This window comes from Capsicum annuum, chromosome 11, assembly GCF_002878395.1.
Source record: "Capsicum annuum cultivar UCD-10X-F1 chromosome 11, UCD10Xv1.1, whole genome shotgun sequence".
NCBI classification, from domain to species: Eukaryota; Viridiplantae; Streptophyta; class Magnoliopsida; order Solanales; family Solanaceae; genus Capsicum; species Capsicum annuum.
The window spans coordinates 121,810,137-121,822,173 of record NC_061121.1 but is presented as its reverse complement, the minus strand read 5'-3'; positions in this window follow the sequence as shown (position 1 = coordinate 121,822,173).

Below are 12,037 nucleotides of genomic sequence, written 5' to 3'. Positions count from 1 at the left end.
AGAGTTTTTAGTGGAGGGAGATGGACTGGAATCAGGATGATGTCTCTTGATAAGAGTTGACTGAGAGTCCAATAAGGATTTATTTAAGGATTCGAAGAGAAGAATAGGGTTGTCTGGAAGGGTTTATGGAAGAGATTTTAACTTGGTCACCATAGAATAGGTTCTGGTCATAGGAAAGAAAAGAAGATGAATTTTACAAGGGGTAAATAAGAAAAAAAGAGGACGGTTAAGAGGATTTGAGGAGGAAGAGAGAAAGTATGCTACTATTTGAAAGATGAGGGTGAGAAAGCCGAAGAGGCGTAAAAAAGTGGGTGACTGATAGAAGTGAAAGGGCTGCAGTCAGAGGAGTCTTGGGAAGGAGAAGAGGTGCAGAGGTAGCAAATGAGGCATGAAAAATGGTGAGATTAATGATAACTTTTTAAAAAAATAACCATAAAATTGGAGTAAGTAAGAATATATATTTTTTGTCCAAAAATAAAGCTCATAAATCATTAATACTAAGGATACCAAGTCTTTTTCTAAGGTAACAAAATCTTTCTTCTAACTGGGGTTTTGTAAAAATATCTGCCAGTTAATTTTCAGAGTCAACAAAGGTTAATGAAAAATCATCATTTTCTACATGATCACAAATAAAATGATGCTTAATAGCAATGTGTTTTGCCCTAGAATGATGCACAGTATATTTAGAAAGACTGATAGCACTGGTGTTATCGCACATTATGGGAATAGATTCAAAAGACAAGTTAAAATCAAATAGTTGATGCATAATCCATACAATTTGAGTACCAAAACTCCCAATGGCTATCTATTAGACTTCGATGGTTGAAAGTGCAACTGAAGTTTGCTTCTTGTTGTGCCATGAAATCAGGGCATCACCAAGAATTTGACAAGTTCCACTTATGCGTTTTCTATCATACTTATCACCTGCAAATTTAGCATCTAAATATCCAATTAAGTCAAAATAGGAAGAGCAAGGGTATCATAGTCCAATGTCTTAAGTTCCTATAAGGTATCGGATTTTTTTTTACGGCAGTCAGATGAGACTCTTTGGGAGTCAACTGGAACCTGGCATACTTAAAAACACTGAACATGATGTCTGATCGACTGGCAGTCAAGTATAATAGTGATCTTATTATTCCTCTGTACATTTTCCTATCAACAATCTTACCAGAAGGGTCCAAATTAAGGCTTGTAGATGGACTCATTGGAGTTCTGTAGGCCTTTTCTTTTCCAATACCGAATTTGTTAATCAATTCCTTTGAGTACTTGGCTTAACTAATGAAAGTACCTTTGGGAATTCGTTTGATTTGTCAGCCCAAAAAAATTGTGCGCCCATAAGACTCACCTCAAATTCTCCTTTCAACAAATTTTCAAAAACTTCTCACACAGAGAGATATTAGAACTATCAAAAATAATATCATCAACGTAAACTTGCACTATAAGAAGATTCAAATCATGCTTCTGTATGAACAGAGTTGTATCAATTTTACCCCTTTAAAAATTGTTGTTTAGTAAGAAAGTACTCAATCTCTCATACCAATCCATTGGGATCTTGTTTGAGACCATATAGTGTTTTTGATAATTTAAAAATGTTATTTGGATATGATAGATTTCCAAATCCTGGGTGTTGTTTTACAAAAACTTTCTCATACGTAAAACCATTTAAAAAGGCATTTTTGACATGCATTATTGTTCCTCTTTTACAGGCGCGTGCTTCAATAGTTTTTCTTTCTTTTGGAAAGTAGTGATAAAGTAACACTCTAATAATTACTTGACATATTACAGGACTTAAAGTGGGCATTCCACAATACTTATCTTATCTCTAAAGTCTTGATCTTGAATTTTCCAAGCTTACCATTTGTCTTCTATCTGATTATGTGTCCAAGTTGTGTAGGGAAATAGAATCAAAACTCATTCCTGAGTCATCATCTTCGTTAGGATCCTATGCATCTTGGAGATACGCAATACTATTCTCGAACAAACTATTCTCGAATTCTTCATCTTCTTTTGATCTTAGAGTATTATTGTCTGCATTATCCATGTCTGGAACTAATCTATCCGAGCTTGTACTGGGCTTGTCTTTTCTATCAATATACTTGTCTTGCTCTTGGCTATTAAATTTTTTTTCTAAAGCTTTTTTATTATAGTCTCAATATTTTCATTCCTTCTTTTAGAGATTAAAGTGTTTCTACAAGTTTTAACTAATTTCTGTTTTGATGAAGAACAACCTTTATCTATATTTTTTGGCAAAATGACAGCCATTAACAGATTTGATTTGTCTTTAACGGTCACCGTTTGAACCAAACTAGCTGTACCAACATCCGATACAGTGGATTTCTGAGCATTCAGAGGGGAATGCACACCCTTCTCATTCATTTTTTGTGGAGATGGAGAACTCTGAGTCTGAGTACTTGCATTTTTCTTATTCTGAGAAATATTGAGCCTGTCTCTTAGAGTCTGTACTTATTCTAGTAGTCTGGCATTTTCAACAAGAAGAGCTTCTTTCTGAGCATTGAGTCTCTTGAAGTCTTCTGTTATTAATGAGCAATGGTTGCAAAAAATTATCTTGTCAGTGTCTTTCTGAATATTATATTGGGGTATTTGATTTGGATTTTGTCTAAGAGATAGTGATATATAATAATTAGGTCCTAGATATCCTCTTACATAATCTGATGCTTCAGAAAAATTATTAAAACCTTTAAAAAGTGGGGTTTTAAACCCATTTATAGAGTTTATTACTTCTAACCAAATTTGGAAAATACCTTTAGTTTTTCCATGTATGACTACATAGTATTTAAATTTGGTTTTACTTTTTTCTGACATATAATGACATATAGAATTAAGTGCAACTAAAAAATGTGGACGATCTCCTTTGTTAAAAGATATCCAAAGATTATCTACTAAACATTTTTGGGATTTGTCTAAAACATGGTTTGGTCTTACTCTAAATGATAAATTGCTTGATGGGTAAGAAATTAAATTAAATTGTCTGAAATATATTCTTTCTAATGAGTCTGAAGTATTTTGAGGTCTGAAATTTATATTTCCTAACAAAGCTTGGTAATATGGGTTCTATGAAGAAGAGTCTTGTGAAGAAGATGCTATTCCTTTGCCTTTATCTTCCATGGTTGGTCTCATGCTGAAATAAACATCAATATAGTTGTTTAGTTTTATTTAATCATCTTATCTGCTAAGTTCATAATTATAATCTACTTAACTTATCTGCTAGATCATTTTCTTTACCTTTTATTCTATTAATTAATTTATTTTTATCTGTTAATTTATATCCATCTGTCCTGGTATTATCGTTTAATCTTCTATAATTAATTACCATGCGAGCTTTTTCTCTTGCTTGTTCACTATGATTCCTTACTAAGAATGTTGATGATCTATGTCTAGAAATAGATCTTCTTATTACTTCTAAATTTAATAATTCTTTTATTTGTATATCAAATTCTTTGGTGTCTTCATTATTTGATTCTATAGTTGTTGTTTTTATTGTATATTCTGGGTTAATAATATCTAATTTACACATTAATTCATTAGCATTCCAATGTGTTAAGAATTTTTCTCCTATAATTTCCATTTAATCTAGAATAGCTATTACATCTTCTAAGTCTTTAGGACTATTTATTATTCCTATTCTATTTATTCCATTATGGAAATTATAAAATTGTGTTTCTATCTTGATTAAAGTGTAATCTTTTTCTATATTTTCTAGATACTCTATCTCTTCTACATTTTTTAAAGTGTATTCTTTAATTTCTTCTAGGTTTTCTTCTACCAATAAATTATTCTCTGTACACTGTTTATTATTTTTACAGTTTTCACAACATGGGTGTAAATTTTTATCTTTTTTATTTATTCTAAGTTTTCTTTCTATCGTTGGATAACTTGTAATTTGTACGAGAGTGTATGTAACGTTTTTAAATAGTATTACTTCATCTTCTGTTATAAGGCATCCTCCTTTATTTTTTATACAAAATTTTAACCTGATTACGAAATTTGATCCTATGTTTAAATCTCTTGCTAATATTTTATTTACATTATAAGTAGGTTTATAAAACTCATTACAAGTGTTTAAAAAACTTATTTGTGCCTTTTCGATATAATATTTATAAGTATTATATGATCCATCCATTTGTCTTGCCGCTACTAGTTGGTTTAAAGTTTTTATTACATGTTGTGGTACTATTGATTTATTAATTAAACAACTTGTACATCCTGAATCAAGTAATGCCAAGGTTTCTATTTCTATGTCTTGGATTTTTATTTTTACTAGTACTTTCATTGTTGAAAATTCTTTATCTTCGTTACATATTGAACTACTACTTCCTTCTACATTCATAAGCTTTGTTTCTAATTGATCTGGATGTCCTATTTTTCATGTACTTGTCTCTTCTTCAATTATTATTGTTTTTCCTCTTTCTATTTTAACTAATCTTTGTTCTAATTCATTTATTCTAGCTTCTAGGGTTGTTATTCTTAAGTTTATAAGTTGATTAGCTGTTTGTCTTTCTTTACTTACTTCTGGTTAAGTTGATTAGCGGTTTGTCTTTCTTTACTTACTTCTGGTTCTATTTTTATTTCTAATATATTTTCTATACAACTAATGCATGCTTCCATATAACATTTGTTATATTTTGCCCTATTTTATTTAGTAGGGTACTATTTACATATACTACATCTATTGCTATCTAATCCTCTATTTCTTTGAAAGATATGTGTACATTCTTGTGTAGCATTCATTAGGTTATTAATTATTAAGTAATTTAGATTTAAATCATCTATCTCTTGTCCTATTTCATTTTCTAAATTATCTTCTTCTGAATCTGAAAAATCTGTTTTATCATTATTTTTAAATTCAAAACTTACCATCGAATATATATTTTCTGTGTCTGACAAGTATTCATCTACATTTAATAAAGTCTCTTGAAAATCTTCTATTAGTTGAGAATTTCTAGTTCTACTATTATTTCTTTTAGGACATACATTTGCTAAATGCTCAATGCTACCACATGTGTAACACTGTAATTTATTTTTATAATTTCTATCATTTTTATATTTTCTAACATGTCTTTCTTTATTTAGGTATGGTTTTTTAGCTTTAGATTTTCACAAAAATTAACCTTTGCAAAAGTAAGGTTTTTGATTATAATTCCTTTTATATTTTCTTGGTTTTCTTTGGTTATTATCATAGCTTTGTATTGTGTATATAATTGATTTACAAAAATTCATTTCATTTTTCTTTAATTGTTTTTGTATTTGTATATTTGTGCATTTTTCTGTTAGAATATTCATTATATGTTGGACTCTATGTCCTATGGTCCATTTGGCATTTGGGTTTTGAGCTACACCATCTCTCTTATACCATCTATCTTCTATTTCTCTTCCTAAAACTCCTGGTAATTTATTAAATAGTTTCTTTCCTAATTCTTCGCTAAATGTATTTCCACTAATTGTAGTATAAAAAATATAATCTTTTAAAAAATTCTTGATATATAGCCAATGGATATACTTAATTGTTCTAGTTTTACTAATGCCTCTTTTTGTAATGTTATTAAACCACTATTTGGATCTTTTCCTGTTAGTAGAATATGCATTTTATTTGTAAAATTATAAGGGTTTGGTCCCATTGCTAATAAAACTTGGAATTCTTGTGGAGAATTGGTCTTAAAGGCTTCCCATGTAGCTTTTACAGATTCTCCTAAGAAAGTTCCCATGTATTTATACACTGTCTCTGTATCTATTTCTGTATAATGTCTTAAATAGTCTGTTAATACTATTCCTTTCCATAAATCTATTACTGAATCCCATATTTGTAGGTCATGAGCTGCTATATTTAATATTTACCTTTACTTTCTCCTTTTTGTAACTTAATATGTTCTTCTATTAGCATTCTTTTTCCTGCTGGTCTTATGTTTTCTCTAATTTCTATATCTGGGATTAATCTAACAGCCGGTCTTCTAGGTACATTACCTGTACTATAATCTATAGTTTGCAGATGTGGATTAGTCTGCTGAAATGGGCTAGCACTTGTTGACGAAGTTGTTTCTAATTCTACTAATTCTTTATAACTGATTATTGATGTTGTATCTTCTTTTTCTTTTTCAGATATTGTACAATCACTTTGAATTCTATATCCTAAATTATCGTCTCTTTCTAAGCAAGTTTTAAAATGTTCTATACATTCTGTTATATTCATATTTATTTTCTTACATCTTTTACATTTAAATATTATATATCTATGTTCTTCAGCTAATCGTATAGCTTTTTCCATTTCTTTATCCACTTTGTATCCTTCTTGTAATATTTCTACATTCATGAATTATTGTTCTGTTGCGATAGTACTTTTTTTTTTTCATCTAAATCTTTTTGACTAGTATAGTTGTAATCTGTAAACCTAATTAATGTTTCTCCTTTACTAGACGTATATAGAAAGTGAGATTCTGGTGTGAATGTTTTAGGTTTATTAAAATTTTCTAGATTCCATTCTAAACCTGCATATTCTTCTTGATTTACTTTTATTGGTTTTATTAATTTTATTCCTTTGTTACCTATTACTTCAACTACATTATTTACTTGTAATTTGAATTTTGTATTACTACTCAAGGTCAATTTTCCTATGAATCCTACACACATTAATAAATTATTTCTATTATTCATTTCTTCATATCCTTTAGTCTGAATTCCTATTTTAATTTTTTTTTCAAATTCTTTTAGGTTCATTAAGAAATTTGGACTAATATAGAATATTCCTCCATTATTTGTCATGTCTACCTCTGTTAATCCTATTATTGACTTTTTGATAGCTGACAATCTATCATCATATATTACTATCAATACTTTAGTTCCTAAGTTTTTTCTGGTTCCCTTATGAGTAATTCTTTAAATCTTTTATTTGTGATTATAATAAGTAAACTATTTTTTATAGTCAAACTAGTGTCTACTTCTACTAGGCTAGCGTCTATATCTACTTCTATTAAATCTTTTTTTATACAAATTAATTTTTCCCTTAGTTGTTCTATTTCTTTTCTGAGCTGATTTCAATGATTAATTTCGTCGTATAACCAACTTTGTCTTAATTTGATTCTTCCAATATATTCTAGAGGCATGTATTAACCTAAAGGAACCTTATCTGTTTGTCTCTTATAATAATACGTCCTATAATAAGAATTTTTTATTCATATATAATTATAATCTAATTCGTCTTTAATATCTTTTAATTGTTCTTCTAGATTTATTAATTCTATCTTATTTAAAATGTCTAGATCTTTGTACAATTTGATTTGTATATCTTTTATAATTTCTTTAAGTCTTGATTCGTTTTGTCTTAATTGAGATCTATGATAAGATTCTTCTTCTATCCAACTATTTAGTTGTTTTATTCTTTGAAACACAGGTAAACCTTGCATTCAAACTATCATAATTGATGTGGTTTTTTCTTAATACCTTCTTTGATCCAACTTATTCTACGATTGCTATTATATAGGTCTTCCTCGCAACCTTTTAACTCTCAATTTAATGCACTTACTAATTCTGGGTTTACTACTCTAGAACTCTTGTATGATTTATATAACTTATTTACTTTTATTAGTCGTTCTCTACTCTCTTCGAATTTCTTAAGTCTTTTAAAATGATTCAAAATAGGAAAATCATTTTAAGTTAGAGATTCTGAGTAAGTGATTCCTATTAACGTTTTAGGAAGGTGTTAGGCACCTAAAACATCCGCTAACTTGCGGCTATCCAGACTGTTTGAAAACATCTTTTGATTAAATTCTGAAAAGATTAATTTGTTGAAATTGTGATTTGATTTTTTAAAGACTTGTGTAAAATAGATTTAGGCGACTTAGTAGGGATTTTAACTAAGTCTAAACAAAACTACTAATCAAATAAACACATAAAAGGAGAAGGAAGGAGAAAGTAAAGGATTTAGGCCATTGGACCCAAATCAACGAGACCTGTCCTAGTTTAGTTGGGCTTCCAACCCATTTCACCTGTCCTAAACTATTTTTTGGGCCTTTAGATCAAGTCTTGCTCCACCTATATTAGATACAACTTTGGCTTCGTGGCCTAAAATACATGAATAATCCCATAGTAAAATAAATAAGATAGATAAAGACGATAAGAAAAATATATGAGCGAATGAACAAAAAGGGGACTTTTTAGTCCCTTTGTCGCTTCGAAGATGGGATTTTAACTCATTCATCCTCTCTTGAATCCTTGTATTCGTGTGCATTGGAACCTTAGAATCACTTCCGGACTTGACTCAACGGATGGGCTTGATTGGCCCATTAGGGAATGCAAAGAGTCCATTTGGACTCCAACGAATTGTCATGCAAAAGAAGAAAAGAAACGAAATTAATACACACCCAAAATACGAATTGCTACATGGAGAAATAATATAACAAATTTATAAACAAAAAGTCAACTGTAGTGTCATCAAATAGACTACAAGACAGTAATTCAAATAGGTCAGAGTCATGCAATATAATAGCACACAACATACACCATCAGAATAAAATTGAAACCAAGAGCATCACAATATCACAGCTTTTCCAAGAAAGAATGAAGCATTGCTTTTGCAAAGAAAATTATAACTGAACTAAACTAAACATGTTACAAAGCTACGCTGTTTATCAAACAAACTACAATTTAGTTAGATTGAGCTGGGGGGAATACGTTCATCCAAGTTAGATTGAACAAAAATTATGAGTCGAACCATGCTAAACATCTTTATACTGTCAAAATGATAAGTTAAAGAACTATAACAGGAAAAATTTCATCATGGACTTAAGCTAACGCAAGCAATTGCAAGTGCAAGACTGGAGATTTAAAATTACAGTAAGCAATGATTCATTAATAGTCAGGAGAAACAGGATAAAAGTCCAATCTTGTCATACTAAACTGCAAATAACAGGCTAAAAGATTGGGATTAAAGTGAAGAAAGTGTTCAACTAAGGAAAGTAACCGGACTACATGAAAAATGACTGCTAAAGAATAGATTTCACATATTTTTAAAAGATTCAATGACTGCTACGGTAATTTTGGAATAAAGAGCAGTCGAATAAAATCCAAACTTCAGCAAATGAACCTCATGACACAAGATGATCAATCAAGGGTAAAATAACAAGAACATACTCCCTAGATGTCTAATATTCACTAAAACTGAATTCCAGAGGCAGCCATCCAAACTTATTATTATCTAACTTTTCATACTAAAAAAAATATATACAACACTCATGCCGATACATCGAGAAAGGTCGACATCAACGGAACATAGAACTTTAACAGATTTAAGGGGGAAATAGTAAAACACTCAAGTATTATTCGATAGTCCAAAAACGCCTTACAGAAATCTAGAAATTCTAGACAAACGAACCAAAATTGAATCAAAAGTAAAGTAAGAAAAGGGGAAGCAACTTGAATAAACATGACTGCCTAGAAAAATGTAAAATTAACCCTAGGAATCTGATTTTGAAGATAGATAAGGCAAAAATCTAACGCGCGTCTAACTATCAAAACCAAGGGAGTAAATGATGTAGGGAAAGGCTAGACATTTTTCAAACTAGGATGTAATTAAGAAAGTTGTAACTTCTAGGCAAACTTGTTTAATCAAAGCAACACACAAAAGTGAAAACCATGATTAAATAATTAATTAACAATATTAAAGTTTAAACAATAGATTGCAAAATCGGGGGAAGCAACACAATGCTACAATCACAGATCAAACGATTATAATAACAGTTAACCTAGCATATCAGGAAACGCTGCATCAAAATGGAAACTGAAACAAAAAAATGCAGTCTTGATGATATAAATGTTTATTCATACCATAACCCTCAGATAACCAACAGTGCCAATTAAAAGATAGTATATTCAACATAATCACATTTAAAGTTAAAACATGAGCACTGCTTCAGCTAAATTGTATAACAACAATTATGAAACAACCCCTAAGTCCCTCACAGCCATCTACAGCAGATGAACCTAGCCTTCTCCACGATACACGGGTAACTACATTCTACGAAGAAAGAGGGGTGAAGTAGGAAACATCAAAATAAAGCAGAAATAGGGACGAGCGTGTATTTACCTCTTTTGGGGCAGCAGACGGGACGACGAGCTATCAGAAAACTTGTCGCTACCAGAACCTCATGACGTCGACCACCAACACAGCGTCCTTTTGCTTTTTCCTCTTATAAATTTGAAAACCCCCAGATTTTCAACTAAGACTTTCAACCTGAATTTAGAAAATCCAAAAAAAATTCCTTTCTCTGTTTTCAAAATCAGAAACTTACTCAGAAGATTTCCCTCTTTTTGAAACCTTAATTTTTAACCCCAGAATTTCCCATCCAAAAGAAAAGAAAAAACCCCTAATTTTTATACTCTTCTTCTTCAACCCTCTTCCACCTTTTTTTTTCCTTTCAAGAAATAAAGGCCCTTCTATATATAGAAGGTGGAAGAAAGGGTCTTTTGGGATTTCAAATTCGAAATCCCTTTTCCAGCTTGGCGTTTCATCAGTTTGTACCAATTTAGGAATGGTGGAACAATTAAAATTGAGCCAAACAGATTCCAATCCAAAACTAATTAAAAACCACCAGGTATCTATGAATTCGTACCATTTTATCCAAGAAAAATCAAACTTAGATGTTGGGGAGAACACGTACATGAATTCTAGAAGGCTCTCAAATCTTCTTTATATGGACTCGTGTGAGAATCAAGTGGCGCATACAAGAGGGAAAAGGACCGGTTTAGGGTCGATCTCGGGTCTGAAATTGGATTGGGTTGGGTGAGCTGGGTTAAAATTTGGTCGATGATTCGCTGGATTTATACGCCATTTTTGGCTGTTTGTACATCGATTATTGCTGAGGAAATGTGATTAGTGGCACTTGAAGTTGATCAATTGACCGAGCTATTCATCGATGTTGGGTCAGATAGGTCGTTAAAGATTGTTCTATTCTTGTAGCTGTTGTGCTTCACCCGTATGAAGAGAAGGGGATTTTAGAAGATGGGCTGGGTTGGAAGCGATTTAGAGGGCTGGTTTGGTTAACTTGAAATGTTTATTGTTGGGCTGGGCTAGGCAGATTAGGAGGTTGGGTCACTGAACTATTCTTATAAAAATAGTCAATCTGCCATGAGATCTGACCCTTTTCATTCAATTTTGGCCAATTGAGGATTAATTAGTCAATTGTCTTGCAATTGTGGCCTAATTAATTTTAATTAGGACCCATTTCAATGAATTCACTAAATTAAATCAAGATCTCATACGATTTACCAACCGATTTAACCCCGAGCTCCTTGATTCACTAAAAACTAAATACATATTTATCCAAATAAATTATTCTTGAGATTAAATTATATTTAAACTAAGATTTTAATCAAAATTTATTTCCGATCAGACCTTGATTAAAATTTGACATTCCACAAAAAATAGATTTTTAAGCAACAAAATTATATAATTTCGTATAATTGAATACAATAATATATAATTGCTACTTAAATGAAGAACTTACCAAGGTAAATACTTGTGAAAAGTTTCTTCATTTGATAAAATAAATGTCATCATTTTATTGAAAATCGAAGAAACTCGAGATTAAATTTAGTTGTGGAGGGAAAAAATTAGGTGTCAACAACTGTCCCCTCTCTTTGGATAGGGTGGATGCAAGTAACCCAGGACAAAGGGAGGTTGACGTTCTTAATTTTTGTCCGACCACATTCATTTTTGAAAGAACTTTATTTTCACACCAGTTTTGGAGTTATGGCCAAACCTTAGTATCAGGTTTTCTATATATCTCAAGTTACATGATAATTCAGGCCACTTGTAGTTCATAAAGCTTGATTTAAAGCACGATTTTTAGAAAATTCACCAGTTGTCTTAGTTTTAGAGTTTTTGATGGAACCGAGAAGTTAGGGAATGAAGGGATTTGGGGAAAAGTCGGAATGTAGTCGAGTTTTATACATAGATCCCATCCTACATATCCCCAAGATTTTAGGGAATCAGACTGCTTGTAGTTCAACTCAATCGGTAGAAAAGATA